At 41.3% G+C, this 23,778-nt stretch overlaps 1 protein-coding gene across 4 annotated transcripts in view; it reads left to right on the top strand.

Moving 5' to 3' along the window:
• Positions 1–23,778, top strand: part of amot (angiomotin) — a 151,170-nt gene that overhangs the window by 57,592 nt on the left and 69,800 nt on the right. The window contains exon 1 of one of the 4 annotated variants that reach the window (XM_034177922.1): positions 729–861. The exons of the other annotated variants lie outside the window; for them this stretch is intronic. The gene's annotated coding sequence lies outside the window, so the exon portion shown is untranslated. Of the gene's footprint in view, positions 1–728; positions 862–23,778 lie in introns of those variants that run through there. 4 annotated transcript variants of the gene reach the window in all.

Raw genomic sequence — 23,778 nt, 5'->3', positions numbered from 1 at the left:
TGCTGCCTCATTTCTTTTTTCCAAGCATTTCTTTGCTATGTGCATTAAATCCATTTAATCTCTCCATGGTATATCCTGATCTTTGTTTTTTTTTTATTTTTTATATATATATATATATATATTGCATCATCGTTGACATCAAAATTAAGTTAATCTTGCAGTTACTTTTCTACAGCTTTGATCATTTGTCAATATCTGTCTGTTAAATAACTCTATATTCTATATTTTACTGTTATGTCTCAGTCAGCTGTCTTTGTCACAGTGTGAACAAATGATGTCTGCAAAACACGTCTAGACCCATTTCATAATTTTATTGTCCACGTGTCTGCTGCCATATTATTCAAAATCTGGACTTTAGAGTGTCGCCTTTACAGCTTTAAAATGCCGCTTACATGTCACAGTGAAGAACCCAAGTGGAGAAGCTGTGGTTCAGTGGAGCTGAGAGGAATTCACATTCACTTCATTTTTTTTTTTTTTTTTTTTGTATTTTTTTAATCTCACAATCAGGAAAAAAAAAAAACCTGCCCATGCAGGCTGCCCTGTTGTTTTCGTTAACGTCATAAGCAGTGAAAGGGGAAGTTGCCGACTTAAGTATTTATCCCATTGACAGTTGGCTGAGTAAACTATGGTGAAGCGGTTACATTAGCCCACAGGTATGAAGGAGTGGCTCCGAGCTGAATGGTCGCCAGATCCACCTGTCTCCCTCCCAGCCCCACCTGCCGGAGCGAGGGAAGGGAAGGAGGGAAGGAGGTGGAAAAAGAGGTGCACCGCCTCAACCTGCACAAAGCAGGTACATGTTAGCAGATCATAGACACTGTGGCTTTGGTTTTTGGGAAGACCATTTCTGAGGAAACTTCACAGGTAGGAGCACTTTGATCCTTTTTAAAAAGTTAAATAATGGTTCCATTTGAGACATAAAAAACATTGACTTAGGACTTATAATATATGGAGAAAGTTTCCTTTACAGTGGAATTTGCACAAAAAGTAAACATGATTTCAGCTTTTAAGACTTTAAGTTAATTCTTCTGTTTGGAATCTAAACTCACAATGTGTTCCAATTTCTACTTTTATTAAGTGTGTAAGAGCAGAAGGTTAACATCAGCTTCATACTGTTCTGCAGTAATAGTCTTTTTCAAACTTAAATTCCATTTAAGAGTTCACATTTTCTTTTTGGTTAAAAAAAAAAATCCTTTGTACCTTCTTTCTGCTGTATGTTTTCAGAGGGTTTTTTAATCTTCGCATTCCTCACTTTAGTTTACATTTTTGCTGATTCATAAATTAAATCAGCAAAAGAGTTAATGCTCACCCCTCCAAATAAATGCCTAAAATAAATTGACCAGAGAGCACACTGCCTGACAGAGGAGATTCCAAATGGCGGCTTTTTATCCCTCATGAGAACTTTGTCATGAAGCGGGAATGCTAATGATAGTCAGAAACATCCATGTCAAAATGTCAGAGAAATTTAAAGAAATATTTGAGACTACTTTAAAAATTACTCAAATTCTTCCCAGACCCAAAGGGGATTTGTCCAAATAATTTTATTGAATTGTCACCAATACATCAGGAGATATCATTGCTCCAGACAAACAGTCATGTAACCGCCGCCCACCTCTGTTTAGCAATTAAATGAGTCATCACCAGAGAATGTGGAAATCTTCAGGTTTTACGTGCACTTTTTACATTGTGGATAACGTCTGAGCCAGAGTGTCAGGTATTGTGACCATCCTTAGTGTTGGTATGAAAGCTTCAATTAAAGACCACTTTTTTTGAATACATTCTTTGTAAATTTGAGATAATTGTAGTGTCCCTGTGATCTCAAGACATACCCACCAGATTTCACCACTGTAATTTAGTGTTTCATAGGCTTTCGAATGGCGTAATCTAGAGTTAATCTAAATGTGCTGTATGCATTAAGGCTACATGTTCTACTACACACTAGGCTGTAAGTTCCTAACTCTAACCATAACCACAAGTGTCTCACTTCCTTTAGCCCTAACCATAACCCCCCCATCACCCCGTATTTTGTGCCCCAGTCATGAAATGAATTTGTGCCCACATCACGAAAAGCGCTCCATTTCATGACGATATCATGAACCCATAGATTGACTTTCGAAATGCCATCACAAACTGCTGTGAGACTGGGTTGGGTAAAGCAGAGGATCTTCAGTTCAAATCCCTCTCAGACCGGAAAATTAGAGTTTTTGTGAACATTGCCCACGTCATAAGCTTGGTTCATGATTGCCATCAGAGGGTTACCGTATTTTCCGGACTATAAGTCGCACCAGCCACTTTATCCATTATAAAGAAAAATAAACCATAAATAAGTCGCACCGGAGTATAAGTCGCACCAGCCACTTTATCCATTATAAAGAAAAATAAACCATAAATAAGGTCCACTGGACTATAAGTCCCATGGACATACAGGTATGTTAACATGAAAAGTTCAGATGATAATATTGTGACGGCTACCGTTTTCGGATGCATATTTCACCAGTCGCAACTTGTAATCTGCAGAGTATGATTTTCTTTTTGGTGGCATTTTTTCGGGCCTTCTCCGTTGTCTTGTTATGTTATCAGTAACGTTAAAATTTTTATTTTTCTATGGTAGTCAGAAGTCGCAGGAACAGTCACACAAGCCTCGAGTGCCCTCTCGTGAGCTGCATTTTACCTACGGATATGTTTGTATTTTGCGGACCACATTGCGAGCCGAACCATGCAGCGCCTACCTGCGCAGCTCATGACCGCCCAGCGGTGTCGATCCAGCTCCTTCCAAGTGCAGACGCTAATCCTCCGCCGTCGCTCAGTGCTCCCATGCAGCTCTCAGTGTCAACTCTGCTCACACTGATATCCAAGGGTTGAAGCTGTCTTGTTAGCCGTCCCGGAATAAACACCATGTTCGTCTGCTTCAAACGCTTTTCACAATCATCGACGCCAGCTCCTTCCAAGTGCACACGCTAATCCTCCACCGTCGCTCACCCGGTGCTCCCACGCAGCTCTCAGCGTCAACTTAAACACTCTGCTCACATTGATATCCAAGGGTTGAAGCTGTTCTGTTCGCCATGCCGGAATAACAGCAAGTACCGTGTTCGTCAGCTTCACACGCTGTGGGTGAGGTGAGGAATACGCATCCAAAGTTCTGTTCTCTGATTGGTTATCACGACCAGCGTGAACTATAGGATGGCCGTCATACTACAGTGCCCATGATGCATTGCATTTCCTTTTCCGGTGGCCATTTTAAAACATAGATCGACTCTGTCACGTAAAATTGTTTTGTTACAGTAAATTAATTGAGATCCTACCGGTATATTTTTCATTTATAAGTCTCACCGGAGTATAGGTCGCACCCCCGGCCAAAACATGTAAAAAAAGTGCGACTTATAGTCCGGAAAATACGGTAAATTGCTGGTAAACAATCTGGAAAGATGAAACATGAGATGGTGACACTTTAAGTAATTTGTTTAAGCTGAATTTTGGAAGAGTAGCAGAGAAGAATTTGTCTCCCACCTCAGAGATGGTCTGTGATCTCCATTAACTGTGTTCTGTTACAGCCTGACAAACAAAGCACGGTTACGTGGGTAGCACGTGAGTGTAGCAGGCTGAACAGGTGTGTGTATTCATTTGTTTAAACAGTGTAGCTTTGTGATTTTGTTTTCCTTTGATTGTGTGTGGATAACTTGTAGCAGCAGAGCTTTGGTGTGGCAATCAGTCATCTTAATCGAGACAGTCGTGTAATGATGTGGCTGCTAACGGTGCAAATGCAGAGTTGCTGTGTAATTAGTGGCTCAACTCATGATTCATTTTAATCTCTTCATTATACCTCTGCTCCCTATGGGATGACTGAGAGGGAAAGATACATTTGGGGCCAGATTTTCTAAAAGTTTGCATGTGTAAAAATGTGCTCAAAACACTTTTTTGCACTTGCAAAAAATGTGCTTGCTAGTTCTCACAAAGCACAATGAGGATTGTGTCTTCAAATACACTTTTGTCTTCATGAATATGCAATTTGCCATTTGTAAATGCAAGTGCACAAAACTGTGGGAGGGAACATGCAAATAGATGAGTTTTGCACATGCAGCACGATTTACTAATGTCAAAATCTCAATTTAGTGGGTGCTTTATTTTGCATGTGTGAATCCTTGGCGTTACCTTACTGGGCTTGATAGACTAATGTTCCAGCAGCAGAGCGACTGCTGCCTTCTTGTAGACAGAAGAAAATAAAATTGTGCATTATAAACATCGAGCATAATTATATAATTAATGGTTTACTTCATGCTTGTTTCTTTAAGAATAAAAATGTATCCATGTGTAACAAGTGGACAATCATTATGCGCTGAGCACAGAGTACATTTTAGTGTGACAGCTGTTCATTACTGTGATTGATATGTCACGCTTTATCTGCAAAACAGACAGACACACATTTCTGAGTATGTGGAATGCAGAGTCTTCCACCGGCAGAACATAGCATAATGATTCACTAGTTTGCTTCAACCCTATGCATGGAACAATAATAAAATGTCTGAAATAGCTTGATTTTTTTTAATTGCCAGCACGTGAACATGCGTAGTTATGTGGCAGAATTCATGCATAATGACGCACAAGGCGCATACCCGCAAGTGACTGATTGAATTTCATTTTGCATTTTTACGTTTCTTTCTTTTTTTACTAGCAGCAGAAAAACTACTAAGTCACACACACATGACTGAACTCTGAACATATTGATTGATTGAGCTAATTTAAGATTAATTGATTTGATAGCCTTTTGAAACTCTTGCTAAGTTTTGAAGAAAATCTGTGTAACCGATGAGCTGCACACATCTGCAGTGCTTTAGTAATAACATGTCCATTTAGCTCTTACCTGTGGAATAAACTGTTTATAAAATGAAGAGGCTGTCGAGTTTGAGGGAGGGAGAGGAGAAGGAAAGGGAGCAATACATCTGGAAATCATTTTTCTTTTTCTTCAGCAAAGTAGGTGGATTAGCTGTGTTGTCATACCGATTGTCTGACTCATACCATCACTGTCCTTTCGGGATGTTTACATGTCACCCGATATTTGGACATTGTGTGTGTGTGTGTGTGTGTGTGTGTGTGTGTGTGTGTGTGTGTGTGTGTGTGTGTGTGTGTGTGTGTGTGTGTGTGTGTGTGTGTGTGTGTGTGTGTGTGTGTGTTTCACATCCTGAACTCTGGTAGCTTTACATTCTGTGCTATTAACATGGTTTTGCTGCAGATATCCCTCGTGCACACATTCCATGCATCCGAAAAATATTCACAGCGCTTCACTTTTTCCACATTTTGTTATGTTACAAAATGGATGAAATTTATTTTTTCTTCAAAATTTGACACACAATACCCCATAATGGCAATGTGAATTTTTTTTTAGATTTTTGCAAATTTATTAAAAATAAAAAACTAAGAAATCACATGTACATGAGTATTCACAGATCTGGCAACTTGCTTCTGACGGATTGTTTGTTGCTGTGACGCCGCTTTGAACTTCACACGATTGTATATGCTTCTTTTATTTCTGTTTAGCACTCTTCTGGTTATTAATCATATCTGCTCTGAACGTTATTTAACAACAGTCCTGTTGTGAATCGCTAGCGGTTAGCATTCGCTGGCGGTTAGCATTCGCTAGCAGTTAGCATTTGCTAGCTAGTTCGACTCCTCCCCTCTTCGTTGTTACTTTTATAGCTGCTTCTTTTCTACCCGTTTAATACTTCTGTTAGTTTTTGAGTTGAACTGCTGTGAATTTTAAGTAATTATTTTACTCCTGTGTAAAATCTTAGGAGCGGCTAGCATTTTTGCTAGCGGCTAGCTTGTGTTAGCTATTTCGGACCCCCGTCATAATTTTTTCATTTCATTTTTTTACACTCCTGTTAGTTAATTAACTGTTTAGTGTATTTTATAGCTGCTGCATTTTTACCTGTTTAATACTTCTGTTAGTTTTTCAGTGTAACTGCTGTGAATTTTAATAAATTTATTTGCGTCTGTGTGAGCCTTAGGAGTGGTTAGCTTATTCATTATTGGTTAGCTTGTGTTTGCTTGGCTACATTTCTTGAATTTCTTAGTGCACAAAGTACACTACTAATTCTACTTTACACCCTCCGTAAATCCTGCATGATATTGGAAGATAGGGTGGCTCTCTTAGAGAGCCATGTCCGTAAGTTAGAGCAGCTTCTTAGCGCAGTGGAGTTAGATGTTACGGGCACTCCAGATGAGGTTAGTGTTAGGCCGGCTAGCGAGCCCATTAGCATCAGCTTAGAAACGCCGGCTGTGGAGGACGGCTTTCGGACTGTGGCTAGGCGGAGGAAGCCCCATAGGGCTTGGTGCCCGGTTGTGGCACCCCAATCACACTCACCAGTGCGAACTGTGAATCGGTTCTCCCCCTTGGATTTGCCAGATGTGAATTCTCTGAGCCCACAAATGACTTCCACTCCTGTCTCCAGGCCGAAACACCGGACTTTAGTGATAGGGGATTCTATCACCCGCAATGTCAGGTTACAGACACGGGCTGACGTTAAATATATTCCTGGGGCCAGAGCTCCCGACACTGCATTTTCATCTTAGGGTGCTGACGCTGCAGAAGGGAAGACAGACGAAGGAACATGACATGAGATATAGTCACATAGTTATTCACATTGGCACCAATGATATCAGGATGAAGCACTCAGAGGTCACAAAAATGGACATAGAGAGGACTTGTGACCTTGCCAGAAAGATGTGTCGGCATTGATTAATAGTCTCTGGTCCCCTCCCCTCCCAGGGTACTGATGTGGCATTTAGTAGGCTGACATCGTTAAATAGGTGGCTGGCGCAGTTTTGTAGACAGCAAGGTTTTAGCTTTATTGATAACTGGCCTTCGTTCTGGGGCCGCTGTGGTTTGTTGATGCCGGACAGCCTCCACCTTACTGGGGAAGGCGCCGCCATCTTGTCTGCGAACATAGATAGAGCTTTACAGGGAAGATAACATTAGGAATCTACAGCAGGCCACGGAGCAGGTGATTAGAGACCCTGCAAGGCTTATGACAAATGTGGGTGTGGAATCCATTAGCTTAGCGTGGAATTTAGTGCAGAAAATCCACTATGGTGTTAGTGCAGTTTATCTGCCAGGGAGGGAATTTCAACAAGTTGAGACTGTGGCCTGCTTCCGTAGTCGTGTCCATAAAAATCATAGAGGGAGATGCTTTCCAAACTTAATACCCATTACTATATTGGATGATGTTGAAATTGAGGATGGCCCAGTGTTTGTTCCAGCAATAGCAAAGATTTCGTGTCTGCTACCTATAACGCGTGTGGAATGTCTTAAACCTAAACCTGCTTCTATGCATCTTATATATGCTACTCTGGAACCACCCCTAAACCCAAACAGTTCAACTGTCAACCCCACTGAGGTCCTTAGACTGGGTCTCATTAACATAAGATCACTGTCCTCAAAATCATTGTTGATCAATGATCTAATTATTGATCATCACTTAGATATGATTGGGGTATGTGAAACCTGGCTTAAACCTACAGCTGTCCTCCCCTTAAATGAGGCCTGCCCACCAGCATGTACATTTAGTCACGTCCCTCGTGATGCGAAGCAAGGCGGGGGTGTTGCTCTTATTTATAATTCTAGGTTTAGCTTATTAGCTGTTGGGGTTTACAAATATCACTCGTTTGAGCATCTGATTCTCCGCTCTGCTCAGGATATTACACATTGCCAAGGTCAGAAGAATAAAAATCAGTTGTATTACTTTGTCACTGTATATAGGCCACCTGGCCCATATTCTGAATTCTTGGATGAATTTGGTGCATTCATCTCTAACTTGGCAACTAGTGTAGATAACATTCTGATCATTGGTGACTTTAACATTCATATAAATAAGCCTTCTGATCCCCTCTGCGAATCATTTATGGATATTGTGGATGCATTAGGATTTCGGCAATGCATTCGGGATTCGACACACATTAGTGGAAATACCCTGGATCTGGTTCTCACACATGGTATTGCTGTCACGAATATTGACATCATGCCTCTGACATCAGTAGTGTCTGATCACTCACTTATTAAGTTTACAGTGTCGCTGCCGTGTTTAGTGGAACAACAACCTTATATATCATTACGGCAATGTATCAACTCCTCAACAAAGACTGAACTCGAAGCTAGACTGCCTGATGTCTCAGCTTCACATTTGACAAATACCCAGTCAGTAGACAGACTTGTGGATAGTTTAAACTCAGTGCTGAAAACTACACGCGACATGATTGCACCACCTGTGTTAAAACCGCGCTGCCCCAAATCACAGTCACCTTGGTTCAATGATTATCTGCGTGACCTAAAGCATAAAGCAAGAGGTCTAGAACGGAAATGGCGTCATTCAAAATTAGAAGTATTTCACCTTGCGTGGCGTGATGCTATCTTAGACTGTAAGCATGCATTATTGGCTACAAAGCGGACTTACTACTCTGATTTGATCAACAAAAACAAGCATAACTCAGAGTTCTTGTTCAACACGGTGGCAACACTTTTGCATAGACAACCACCTGTAGTTCGCTCTCATTTTACAGCACAAGATTTCCTGGATTACTTTGGGAAGAAAATAGAAGACATCAGGTTAAACATATCCCGGCATGCCTTAATCCAGCCACTACACCCTGCTATTGATCTGGGAGCCACTACTGAGGTATTACCTAGATTTACAGAATTTGACAGTATCTCACTAGGCATGCTGACAAAACTCGTAATGTCAACAAAAAGCACAACCTGTTTATTTGATCCTATACCAACAAAACTGTTTAAGGACCTGTGGCCCACTCTTGGGCCGACTGTGTTGGAAATTACACTCAACAAAAATACAAACGCAACACTTTTGGTTTTGCTCCCATTTTGTATGAGATGAACTCAAAGATCTACAACTTTTTCCACATACACAATATCACCATTTCCCTCAAATATTGTTCACAAACCAGTCTAAATCTGTGATAGTGAGCACTTAGACTGCCCACAATAAAAGGCCACTCTGAAAGGTGCAGTTTTATCACACAGCACAATGCCACAGATGTCGCAAGATTTGAGGGAGCGTGCAATTGGCATGCTGACAGCAGGAATGTCAACCAGAGCCGTTGCTCGTGTATTGAATGTTCATTTCTCTACCATAAGCCGTCTCCAAAGGCGTTTCAGAGAATTTGGCAGTACATCCAACCACCCTCACAACCGCAGACCAGGTGTAACCACACCAGCCCAGGACCTCCACATCCAGCATGTTCACCTCCAAGATCGTTTGAGACCAGCCACTCGGACAGCTGCTGAAACAATCGGTTTGCATAACCATAGAATTTCTGCACAAACTGTCAGAAACCGTCTCAGGGAAGCTCATCTGCATGCTCGTCATCCTCATCGGGGTCTCGACCTGACTCCAGTTCGTTGTCGTAACCGACTTGAGTGGGCAAATGCTCACATTCACTGGCGTTTGGCACGTTGGAGAGGTGTTCTCTTCACGAATGAATCCCGGTTCACACTGTTCAGGGCAGATGGCAGACAGCGTGTGTGGCGTCGTGTGGGTGAGCGTTTTTCTGATGTCAGTGTTGTGGATCGAGTGGCCCATGGTGGCGGTGGGGTTATGGTATGGGCAGGCGTCTGTTATGGACGAAGAACACAGGTGCATTTTATTGAGGGCATTTTGAATGCACAGAGATACCGTGATGAGATCCTGAGGCCCATTGTTGTGCCATACATCCAAGAACATCACCTCATGTTGCAGCAGGATAATGCACGGCCCCATGTTGCAAGGATCTGTACACAATTCTTGGAAGCTGAAAATGTCCCAGTTCTTGCATGGCCAGCATACTCACCGGACATGTCACCCATTGAGCATGTTTGGGATGCTCTGGACCGGCGTATACGACAGCGTGTACCAGTTCCTGCCAATATCCAGCAACTTCGCACAGCCATTGAAGAGGAGTGGACCAACATTCCACAGGCCACAATTGACAACCTGATCAACTCTATGCGAAGGAGATGTGTTGCACTGCATGAGGCAAATGGTGGTCACACCAGATACTGACTGGTATCCCCCCCAGTAAAACAAAACTGCACCTTTCAGAGTGGCCTTTTATTGTGGATAGTCTAAGGCACACCTGTGCACTAATCATGGTGTCTAATCAGCATCTTGATATGGCACACCTGTGAGGTGGGATGGATTATCTCAGCAAAGGAGAAGTGCTCACTATCACAGATTTAGACTGGTATGTGAACAATATTTGAGGGAAATGGTGATATTGTGTATGTGGAAAAAGTTTTAGATCTTTGAGTTCATCTCATACAAAATGGGAGCAAAACCAAAAGTGTTGCGTTTATATTTTTGTTGAGTGTAATCTTTCTTTAACTTCTGGATCTGTTCCTTAATGTTTCCAATCTGCAGTGATTAAACCATTACTTAAGAAACCCAATCTTGACCCTAGTGTATTGACAAACTATCGGCCGATATCAAATCTAAGGCAGCCCGTAGACTATCTTACTGAGAATAATCTCTTTGAGCCACTGCAGTCTGCTTTTAGAAAATATCATTCCACAGAGACAGCTCTCACTAAAGTGGTGAATGATCTTCTGCTTACAATGGATTCGGACACCACTACTGTTCTGTTGCTGTTAGATCTCAGTGCTGCATTTGATACAGTGGATCATAATATTCTACTTGATAGGCTGGAAAATCACTTTGGGATTACTGGGAGTGCCCTTGCATGGCTGACGTCATACTTGACCAGTCATTCTCACTGTGTTTTGTACAGTAACACTACCTCTAACCTTAGTGACATGAAATTTGGGGTTCCACAGGGGTCTGTCTTAGGCCCCCTGCTTTTCTCCTTTTATATAGCACCCCTTGGGCACATATTGCGTCATTTTGGGATTACCTTTCACTGCTGTGCAGATGATACTCATTTATACATGCCGATAACTGCTGGTAATCTCGTTCACATAAAATCCTTAGAAGATTGCCTTGCAGCAGTGGGAAGTTGGATGTCTAGAACCTTCCTACTTTTAAACTCTGATAAGACTCGGCTCATGTGTCATACATCACACTGACAAAGTGAGGAACCTTGGGGTAATTTTTGATCCTTCGTTGTCCTTTGGCCTCCACATTAGAAATATTACTAGGACTGCTTTCTTCCACCTGCGAAATATAGCGAAGATTTGTCCCATCCTGTCTATGGCTGATGCTGAGACCCTGATCCATGCATTTATCTCTTCTAGATTGGACTACTGCAATGTTCTATTTTCTGGTTTACTGCAGCCTAGCATTAGGGGTCTCCAATTGGTTCAAAATGCTGCAGCCAGACTTTTGACATAAAGTTCGACCACATTACACCCATTTTAGCATCCCTTCACTGGCTTCCTGTCCCAGTGAGATCAGATTTTAAGGTTCTGCTACTAACCTATAAAATTATTCACTTTGTGTCCCTAAGATGAATAAGAAGTCTGTGGGTCATAGAGCTTTCTCCTATCTTGCCCCTGTTCTGTGGAGTGATCTCCCTGTGTCAATAAAACAGTCAGATTCTGTGGAGACTTTCAAGTCCAGACTTAAGACGCACTTATTTTCCCTTTCATATCAAATCAAATCAAATCAATTTTATTTATATAGCGCCAAATCACAACAACAGTTGCCCCAAGGCACTTTATATTGCAAGGCAAAAGCCATACAGTAATTACAGAAAAACCCCAACGGTCAAAACGACCCCCTGTGAGCAAGCACTTGGCGACAGTGGGAAGGAAAAAACTCCCTTTTAACAGGAAGAAACCTCCAGCAGAACCAGGCTCAGGGAGGGGCAGTCTTCTGCTGGGACTGGTTGGGGCTGAGGGGAGAGAATCAGGAAAAAGACATGCTTGAACCTTCATGCGCATGCGTGAGTTTTTTCACACCTGTCGGTTGCGTCATTCGCCTGTGGGCAGGCTTTGAGTGAGCACTGGTCCAACCCCCTCGTCGGATTTTTATTGTTAGTGAAATGGCAGAGTGACTGCCGCTTTGCTCCGTGAAATTTTTTTCAGAAACTGTTAGAGACAGCCAGGTGGAAACCATTCGAAAGATTCAGATGGCTTTCGGTGAAGATTCTGTCGTTGTCACACGGATTAAGTTGTGTTAAAACCTTTTTAAAGACAGCTCACAGCGGTGGAGGGCGCACGGCGCACCAAGCGGCCATCGACAGGCTGGAACGACCAGATCATTTCCAAACTGAACGCTGTGTTGTTCCGGGACATCGTGTGACTACCACAGAAATGGCAAGAGAGCTGGACATAGCACTTTTGCAGCATATTCCACTGTTACAGGAGATTTTGTATTGAAAAATGTGCGGAGGGATTCGAGCGTCAGCACGGAGCCGCTCCTGGCGCACAACAAAAAAAAAAAAACACTTAGTCTGACCCGTCACCTAGGACCTGTTGCCATGGGATACCCTACCAGGGACATGAAGCACCCGACAACATAGCTCCTAGGATCACTTGGGTACGCAAACTCCCCCACCACGATAAGGTGGCAGTTCGAAAATATATATACGAGGTCTGTTAGAAAAGTATCCGACCTTTTTATTTTTTGCAAAAACCATATGGATTTGAATCACGTGTGATTGCTTCAGCCAAGCTTGAACCTTCGTGCGAATGAGCTGGACATGCCAGAACATGTCCTGTGAGGCTTCATCACGGCATTGCTTTGCGCCATGCGGCTCCACTGCGACGTGCCAAATTCCTCCGCTCCGCTTTCCATTACAAAAACTCCTGTAACAGTGAAATGTGCCGTTCATTTCCACACTGGACGCTGTGTTGATCCGGGACGTTGTCTGACTTCCACAGGAATTGCGGAAGACGTGGACATCTGCACTTTTTTGGCACATTGAGACAGACGTGCGGAGGACTTCCACGCGTCACGGTGGAGCCGCATGGCGCAAAGCAACACCGTGATGAAGCCTCACAGGACATGTTCTGGCATGTCCAGCTCATGCTCAGTTTCTCGGATAGTCACACTGAAAAGCCACCGAAAGCCGTCTGAAAGCCATCTGAAAGCCATCCTGTGAGACCAACACGGAGGTGCTTTTGTCCCGCGCCATGAGCGGCACGGTGGCGTGTCCCTCCGCTTCTCTTTCCTTGAAAAAAAAACTCCTGTAACAGTGGAATGTGCCGAAAAAGTCTTGATGTCCACGTCTTCTGCCATTTTTGTGGAAGTCAGACGACGTCCCGGATCAACGAAGCCCTAACGTTGGAAATGATCTGGTTGTTTCAGCGGGGTGTCAGCCTGTTGATCGGCGCTCGGAGTGCGCCGCACTCTCAGACGCTGTGGGCAGTCTTTAAACCGGCTGGAGCACTCCTTAATCTGTGTAATCCCCATAAAATCGTCCCTGAAAGCCATCTGAATTTTCCGAATGGTGTCCACCTAGAGGTCTCTCACAGTTTCTGGAAAACTTTGATGCAGCAAAGCTCCAAATTGTTCAGACATTTTATTCACAATAAAAATCCAACGAGAGGGGTGGACCAGTGCTCACACAAAGCCTGCTCACAGGCGAATGACGCAACCGACGAGCGTGAAAAAACTCACACATGCGCACGAAGGTTCAAGCTTGGCTGATGCAACACACGTGATTCAAATCCATATAGTTTTTGAAAAAAATAAAAAGGTCCGTTACTTTTTGGACAGACCTCGTATCAACTTCACTGATGCATGTTTTGGATTCTATCATGTGTTTTGTTTTGTCCATGTCTGCCTGTTTTGGCTTGTTATAATTGATAACTAAAAAAAATGAACTAACTAAAATGTTGGCTTTAACCTGGAAAAGAAACTGTTAAATTTTGGGACAGTTCTGCAAAAAGGGGCAGTGCTCGGAATACAAACAACAAAAAACATTTCAACTGCAGGATAAGACATGCTCATACAACCAGTTTTCTTGAAGCTTGATGAAATGTGTGGGTCTAACCTTGATAAAGACGGAGAGCCATGACATTAAATTATGTCTTCTATAATTGCAAAATAAATAAATAAATACCCCCCCCCCCCCCCCCCCCCCAAAAAAAACAGTCCATTTTTAAGAAACTTAAAAATATTAAGAAATTTGGCCTGCTGTAGGAGAGGTGGTGTTACATATTGAGGTGGTTTTATACAAACATGAACTGACAATGACTTTTACAAATATTTGTTGAAACTGTGAAATACAGAAGTCAATAGATTCATTTTTTTCTGTTAAACAACCAAAATGTCGTGTGTGCCTTGGAATGGATAGGGTTGCGGCCAGATGTTTACATACACTTGTTGTGGGTATGAATGGTAATTTTGGGCTTTTAATGATGTCTGAACTGTTCTTTTGTCAGGGTGGAATGATTGTACAACATACATCATTAATGTAAAAAAAACCCACACACAAGAATTGGGTGCACAAGTTAGAATTTATTTGTGATCTTCTTCAATCCACACCACAGTAATACATACAAGTTCAAATATATACATACACCCCCACTAAACTAATCCTTAAGCCCCAGTCACACATAGCAAGAATGTGCTGGAAGGATGTCTGACATGGCAAATATTGCCATAATCCAATGCAGGCGGGAGAAAAAGAGGGGTGGCCATCTCTGTCACGCCTGCACAACGGCATCCAAAGCGCATGTAGACAGCAGGTGGATGATACAGACTGCTGTCAGACTGCCATAAAAGGTGCTGTAGACTGTCTGATCTCCAAATGTCTGGATGGTAGACCAGAGCGCAGTTTTCCTCACGTGCGCGTGGTGCACATGCGTGGAGCTGTAATTATCACTCAGCCGTGTGTGTGTGTAATGCTGGATGGACCACTAAGCACACACACGGGGCGCATGTGTGCGTGTCTGCCACTGCACAGCTTCACTCCAAAGTTTGCTGGCAGTTAGCCATGCAGTCCCTCAGACGGAGCCTTTCCAGAGAACTTTATTTTTCTTTTTTGCTGACTTCAGGAGCACGACACAACTCTGGGCACCGCGATGGTTGGATTATCACATGGAATTAATTATTTTCTTTTGGGTGAGAGGATTCTAACCGCAGGCTGCTGTCCTGGCTTCATGTCCACGTTGGCACTGTGAAACATTCCTGGATCGCTGTTGGAGGTAAGATGCATGTTTATTAATGGTGTAACGGCCTGGCACAAGCTTCATGTTATATCTCCTCCAGAGTTAGAAGGTGAACATTTATTACAGCGTGAGATCCGTCCAGCTCCAAGCCTGATGCACGTAATGACACATTACTGCGCAGCACAGAGAGAGGCAGCTGCCCCTGTTATGATGGAGACAATAGTTCACATTATTTATGTCACCCATGGGAAGGAATGAACAAATATCTGTACTGTAAGGTCTATTGTGGATATAACAGCCTGTTTAGATTTGCAGCGGCGTGCGTGCAGCAGTGCACGGAGCTTTCATTTCAATACCCGCTGTTCACATTCACTGTATATAATAATAATTCATAATTATTATCATGATGAAGCGTGCCACATACATTTCAACAGGGGGGTGAACATTATTATACGTGGCACGTGCAGGTCATACTGGCAGGCATACCAGATCTATCTGAAGGTTGCCTCGTATGCACTCAAATCATTTCGGATCCTGTTTTTCCACCATCAGAATATGTAAATTGCGGTTAGATCATCCTCAGATGATACATGGATCGCCATCGGATAGGTGTCCCATCTCGACCGCGCCTGGAGAATTACGAACATGTGCGTTGCTAGGGATGGGTATCGAGAACCGGTTCCTTTTCGGGTATCGTTAAGAAATGGTTTGATCCACTGACATCAATAACCTTTTTACTTAACGATTCCCTTATCGGTCCTTCAGAGTGGCTGTTGTTTTTGGGGGTGTTTGTCAGGAAAATTATAATTTCTCTACTTTGATTACGGACCCTGCAGTGGGTCCGTAATCAACTTTCTGCAGCGCGGCTTTGCTTTGAACCTTGAGCCAATCGAAGCAGTGATTTGCAGATCGAAGCAGTGCTTCGATCACTGCTTCGTTGATTAATTTTTTTCTTTCGTTTTCCCCCGCTAAAACCCAAAAGAGCATATGGCTGTGAGAATTATTTGCCTTTTTTATGTTAAACCGACCTGTTATGGTCTTCTGAAACAGTTGATAGATGTATTTTATAACTTAAAAACATTAAAAGTTAGCATTAAGCAGTTGCAGCTGTCAAGTGTTTGTTGTTGTGAAAGAGTCAAATGTATTACAAATTGTAATATGTTTTAAATTTATTTTTGTTTATATATTATTAATAATAGCAAGCACAACAATAATAGTAATGCGTAATAACTAATCTAATGATTATATACAATTTTAGAGAAAGAGACAAAAAGAACCTGAATAAAAACACAACAGAAAAAAATATAAAACCAACTAACAATGAACATACATAAAAAAAAAAAACATACATACATACAGAAATAAATGTTTCCTGTGAACACCTAGTGACTTTTACACCTCCATTTCATCCCTGTCTTATTTAAGTTTAATGACAGTTTCTTTCGGTCAAACCATATTTTCAGTGTGTTAATTTCTTCAGTGATTTCCTCCAGAACTATCTGCCAAGCTAGAAAACTGCTGCATCCTAGTAAGAGCAGAATACTACTGGAATGAATTTAAATAAGGAAAGTTGAGGGTTTTTTTCTCACTAAAATGGATGCTGCACTCACTCCAGTTTATTGTCTGGAATAGTCCCAGATTGCATTTCAGAGCTTCTAGAATTCAAACATTTTCGTACACGTGGTGCTGGGGGTAATTTTGGGTTTCAGCTTTTTTTGTTTTTCACCACTTTCATCCCTGAATATGTGAAATCGTGAGTCACTTTTGTGCAGTATTAAAGTTAGTAACTGGGACTCCTGTCTTGTTGCGAGAAAGAAACGAGAATCATCCTCTGTTCTGTTCACACAGCTCCAAATGCTGTGCAGCTCTCTGCCGAGTCACGTTAGAATGATAGAATCCAGTCGGAATTAATAACTTCAAAGCGGAACACCGTTTTGTTTATTTTTATTTATGTCCAGAGATCAAGGATACAGTGACCAATTTCATATTTATTTACTTTAAGACTCAATGAAATACATAGAAAACCTGTAAAACCTACTTTTAGTACAAAATTCACGAGGTATCGATAAGGGAATCGATAAGGAATTGGATCGATAAGCAAAATCGAAAATGGCATCTATATCGATAAAATCTTATCAATACCCATCCCTATGCGTCGCACTCGGGCCGCCGGCCGATTTTGCCCAACTGTGTGGACTTCCGCAGATGGCTGTCAGAATGTTTTGGAACTGAAATCCGACACCTTTCGGATGCGCCACTCTGCGTAATTCCGGCTATGTGTGACGGGGTATTAGAAAGCTGCACCTCAACCATATGCTTTTGGTAGCCTTTAAACAAGCTTCTGGCATAATTCTGGCTGGATATTTGACCACTTTTCTGAGCAAAATTGGTAGAGATTATTTAAATTGGTTGATTTGGAGGTCGCCCTCCTCCTTCATTATTCCATCCACTTTGTGCAAGGCACCAGTACCACTGGCAGCAAAACAGCCCCAGAGCATGATGCTACCACCACCATGCTTGACAGTTGGTACAATGTTCTTAGGTTTGAAAGCCTCACCTTTACTCCTCCAAACACACCTCTTGTCATTGTGGCCAAATTGCTCAATCTTTGTCTCGTCTGAACTTTTCTCTAGAAATGTGTAAATTTACAATTTTCCTTTTTAGATCTTCACTGAGTTCCTTTGACTTTCCCATTGTTCTGAGTATTGTCAGTCCAATGTGTGTTGTCAAATGCATCTTTTGTATCTGGGCAAAGAAAAACTATATAAGCTTTATAGCTATATATAAGCTTTGCTTCTGCCCTCACCCTTTCAGTCATATGGGTTCGTTGTAGAGTTGTTTTGTTTTGTTATGAGTTTTTTGTTATTGTTGATTTGTGTGCCGAATAAATAAATTCATTCATTCATTCAACTACCAGTTGTATTCAATCATGATTGTTAACAAGGAGTTAATAGGTCTTGTCACATTAAAAGACATTATAGAACCTTCAGCACCACTTATTCAAAGATTTAAATCAATGTATGTACAACCACTGGCAAAAATTATGGAATCACCGGCCTCGGAGGATGTTCATTCAGTTGTTTAATTTTGTAGAAAAAAAAGCAGATCACAGACATGACACAAAACTAAAGTCATTTCAAATGGCAACTTTCTCGCTTTAAGAAACACTATAAGAAATCAGGGAAAAAAAATTGTGGCAGTCAGTAATGGTTACTTTTTTTAGACCAAGCAGAGGGAAAAAAAATATGGAATCACTCAATTCTGAGGAAAAAATTATGGAATCACCCTGTAAATTTTCATCCCCAAAACTAACACCTGCATCAAATCAGATCTGCTCGTTAGTCTGCATCTAAAAAGGAGTGATCACACCTTGGAGAGCTGTTGCACCAAGTGGACTGACATGAATCATGGCTCCAACACGAGAGATGTCAGTTGAAACAAAGGAGAGGATTATCAAACTCTTAAAAGAGGGTAAATCATCACGCAATGTTGCAAAAGATGTTGGTTGTTCACAGTCAGTTGTGTCTAAACTCTGGACCAAATGCAAACAACATGGGAAGGTTGTTAAAGGCAAACATACTGGTAGACCAAGGAAGACATCAAAGCGTCAAGACAGAAAACTTAAAGCAATATGTCTCAAAAATTGAAAATGCACAACAAAACAAATGAGGAATGAATGGGAGGAAACTGGAGTCAATGTCTGTGACCGAACTGTAAGAAACCGCCTAAAGGAAATGGGATTTACACACAGAAAAGCTAAACGAAAGCCATCATTAACACCTAAACAGAAAAAAACAAGGTTACAATGGGCTAAGGAAAAGCAATCACGGACTGTGGATGACTGGATGAAAGTCATATTCAGTGATGAATCTCGAATCTGCATTGGGCAAGGTGATGATGCTGGAACTTTTGTTTGGTGCCGTTCCAATGAGATTTATAAAGATGACTGCCTGAAGAGAACATGTAAATTTCCACAGTCATTGATGATATGGGGCTGCATGTCAGGTAAAGGCACTGGGGGAGATGGCTGTCATTACATCATCAATAAATGCACAAGTTTACATTGATATTTTGGACACTTTTCTTATCCCATCAATTGAAAGGATGTTTGGGGATGATGAAATCATTTTTCAAGATGATAATGCATCTTGCCATAGAGCGAAAACTGTGAAAACATTCCTTGCAAAAAGACACATAGGGTCAATGTCATGGCCTGCAAATAGTCCGGATCTTAATCCAATTGAAAATCTTTGGTGGAAGTTGAAGAAAATGGTCCATGACAAGGCTCCAACCTGCAAAGCTGATCTGGCAACAGCAATCAGAGAAAGTTGGAGCCAGATTGATGATGAGTACTGTTTGTCACTCATTAAATCCATGCCTCAGAGACTGCAAGCTGGTATAAAAGCCAGAGGTGGTGCAACATAATACTAGTGATGTGTTGGAGCGTTCTTTTGTTTTTCATGATTCCATAATTTTTTCCTCAGAATTGAGTGAGTCCATATTTTTTTCTCTCTGCCGTTACTGACTGCCACAATTTTTTTTCCTGATTTCTTATAGTGTTTCTTAAAGCCAGAAAGTTGCCATTTGAAACGACTTTAGTTTTGTGTCATGTGTGTGATCTGCTTTTTTTTTCTACAAAATTAAACAACTGAATGAACATCCTCCGAGGCCGGTGATTCCATACTTTTTGCCAGGGGTTGTATATATTTGAGCCTGTGTGTATAATTTTGACCCTGAGTGGATGAAAGATCAATTACATTCAGACTTGTGAACCCAGTTCTTGTTTTTGAAAGTATGCAGTACAGTCATTCCACTCTGGTAAAAGAACAGTTCATTAAAAGCCCAAAATGACCATGACATTCGTGCCCATGATGAGTGTATGTATGCTTTTGACCACAAGGTTAACATTTTAATATTTTTGAAAGCTTGATTGCATGTTTAATCACTCACATATAATTTTTTTTTATTATAAGTCATCATTCTTCATGTGATGTCTGTGTGTGTCCTTATACATAACACTGTTTTAATGTTGTACCATAGGATGTTTTATGCTTATGTACTACTATGACAGAAGCATGCACTGGACCAAGTGCTCTTCCAGTTTGTATTATGTTAAACCAGTGTTTCTTCTTTTGCTGAGTGCTCTTACTGTTGGAGTAGCCTCTTATTTTGATCGTCATGCAGAACATCATGAGACCCTGACAGACTCACTGCAAATTAAACAAGTCAAATGTTGTTCAGATTAGGCTGACTCATCCAATAATGAGGAAAATGTGATAAATGTGATTCATTTGAATGAATCTATTCATCAGACATAACTTATTTTATGTCACACTGAATGAAACATTTGTGCCTTGTTTCTCTGATGTAGCATGTTTTCAAATCAAATGTGCTTGTTCAGTTCGTTACCTCTACCTTTTAACACTTTTTCATTTTTTGTCTGCCTATTTGTTGCTTGTAAATTTCAATAAAATTTAGTGGAAAGTTAAGCCTCGGGTCAAGATAGAATTGATTACATTTTGTGTGGAGCTCCAGAACAAGGGTTGGATCATGCTCTTGATCTTTGATGATCTTTGATTCTGATTCTTCTTATTTGATCTTATCTTGGATCATTCATCCTTGTTGCTTTGACCCAGCAGTCAGGATTGCTGATTAGATTAGCTGTCTGGATCAAAGAACATGATCTGTCCCTTGAGCCTCATTTTTTTTCAATCCTGATTACAGGATCAAAGCAAAACAGACAAACACACAGCAAAGGAGTTCATTGATGGTGTTCAAAGACAGAATTAGCAGTCCACAATCAGGATCTGTGTGCAGCAATCAAGATTGATAGGGATCAATTGACAGTAATCAGGATCAAAGTACAGTGATTATCAAAGCAATCAGTATTCAAGATTTTAAGGTCCACATGAGAAATCAGTATCAAAGAAAAAAATTCAAGATGAGTGATTAGGATTAAAGATCAGGATCACAGGTCAGCAGTCAGTATCAAATGTCAGTGATAAGGATGAAAGGTCAGGATTGAAGTCCAACAATCAAAGTTGAACAATCAGGATAACATATCAGCATATAAGTTCAGCAATCAGGATTAAAGGTGATTGATAAGGATCAGCATCAGCGTTCAGTGATGTGTCATATGTGTTAGTTGTGTTTAGGCCATGTAACAGGTCTCTCACACACACCTTGTTGATTTAGCCAGCGTATGCTGACGTATTATGAATCCGTCGAATACTCTAGCATATGTCTAATAAGTTCAGGGTAAGTTTTGTATAAGTTAAGAGCACATTCAAGCATTCTGGTATATGGAGTAGTTCAGTGAGTTCATCGAAAAATTTTGGGCATACGCAATATTTTCGACGTATGCCAGCGTATGTCTCATACGTCCCACATGGGCCATAAGTTGTAGGTAAGTTTTGCAATTGTCGACGCACGATACTTGTGACTCATGAGTCGAAATGCGTCCATTGATGCTGTCCGTTGATTGGCTGAACAACTGAAAGCTGCAGTCCTCATCTGAACAGTTCAGACTGCTTCAGATATTAAACCCATTCACATACGGACTAAATATGAAGTCTTAATCTTACCTGTTACATTGTTTCAGTTGGATTCATCATCACAACTGGATGAAAACGGATCCACATAAAATGTCCAGATTTTGAAAAACAACGTCTGAAAATACATTAGTTCCTTTTCGTGGTTGAAGAAACGCAGCGTTTTAGAATAAGTCCCTCTGTGTTTTTTTTCTTCTCTCAATGCATTTCTCAGTCTAAACCAGAGAACACCATCGTTTTGTGCTACAACAAGAAAATTTACTTATTTTGTTGAGTCACAGCACCTCATTCATTCACATCAGCATTTACCACAGACATCAGTTGATTCTTCAGCATTCTGCATGAAAATAAATCCAATGATCCACCAAGACAATAGTAAAGTAAAAAAAGTTAAATTACTCTGTATTTGGCATCCGTGTGGAGGCGTGAAGCCGCGCGACAACATACCCATGCTCGATTACGTGTATGTCAACATCTACACGCTCCACTGACCAGACCAAAGGGTTTTGCATGTGGTGGAAATGCAAACCAAGCCAGACTTAACCGTTCTGTCTCATACCATACTGTACAGTACTGACCCGGACCAGTCGGTGAAAATGGGGCTGTCGGCATTCGCTGGCTAAATCGTCATGGTTTGACAGCTGCATAACTTACTCGATGTTGCTAGCATATTCACCAAATGTTTCATGTCGGCACACGCTGGCTAAATTGTCAAGGTGTGACAGGCCCATAAGATGGAACAAGAACAGAATATTAAAGTTTTCAAAGTGATCATACAACATAACACTGCACTTCATCAGTGTCCATACTTTGTGAAAATACTCAGATTTCACAAAAATATTGCTAAATGCACCACTTCTCTAACTTGGGAAGCTAACAACATTAGCAGTTCAGGAATAGGTTCTTTTGTTTTTTATATTTAGTAGATGCTTCTTTTGCAGAAATAACAGCCTGTAAATGCTTCCTATAGTTTCCAGTGAGAGTCTGGATTCTGTTTGAAGGTATTTTGGACCATTCTTTACAAAACATCTCAGGTTTGTTGGTTTCCAAGCATGGACAGACCGCTTAAAATCACATCACAGATTTTCAATAATATTCAGGTCTGGGGACTGAGATGGCCATTCCAGAACATTGTACTTGTTCCTCTGCATGAATGCCTTAGTAGATTTTGAGCAGTGTTTAGGGTCGTCGTGTTGTTGAAAGGTCCAGCCCCAGCGCATTTTCAACTTTGTCACTGATTCATGAACATTGTTCTCAAAGATCTGCTGATATTGACTGGAATCCATGTGACCCTCAACTTTAACAAGATTCCCAGTACCTGCACTGGCTACACAGCCACATAGCGTGATGGAACCACCTCCAAATTTTACTGTAGGTAGCAAGTGTTTTTCTTGGAATGCTGTGTTCTTTTTCAGCCATGCATACTGCCCCTTGTTATGTCCAAATAACTCAATTTTAGTTTCATCACTCCACAGCACATTATTCCAAAATGAAGCTGGCTTGTCCAAATGTGCTTTAGCATACCTCACCCGACTCTGTTTGTGGCGTGTATGCAGAAAAGGCTTCCTCTGCATTACAGCATCATACAGCATATATGTGTATGTATATATGTGTGTGTGTGTGTCTATATATATATATCTATATATATATATATATATATAGATATATATACACTCAACAAAAATATAAACGCAACACTTTTGGTTTTGCTCCCATTTTGTATGAGATGAACTCAAAGATCTAAAACTTTTTCCACATACACAATGTCACCATTTCCCTCAAATATTGTTCACAAACCAGTCTAAATTTGTGATAATGAGCACTTCTCCTTTGCTGAGATAATCCATCCCACCTCACAGGTGTGCCATATCAAGATGCTGATTAGACACCATGATTAGTGCACAGGTGTGCCTTAGACTGCCCACGATAAAAGGCCACTCTGAAAGGTGCAGTTTTATCACACAGCACAATGCCACAGATGTCACAAGATTTGAGGGAGCGTGTAATTGGCATGCTGACAGCAGGAATGTCAACCAGAGCTGTTGCTCGTGTATTGAATGTTCATTTCTCTACCATAAGCCGTCTCCAAAGGCGTTTCAGAGACCAGCCTCACAACGGCAGACCACGTGTAACCACACCAGCCCAGGACCTCCACATCCAGCATGTTCACCT

The sequence above is a fragment of the Thalassophryne amazonica genome, chromosome 9, assembly GCF_902500255.1.
Source record: "Thalassophryne amazonica chromosome 9, fThaAma1.1, whole genome shotgun sequence".
Taxonomy (NCBI): Eukaryota; Metazoa; Chordata; class Actinopteri; order Batrachoidiformes; family Batrachoididae; genus Thalassophryne; species Thalassophryne amazonica.
This window is presented reverse-complemented; position numbering and strand designations above follow the sequence as displayed.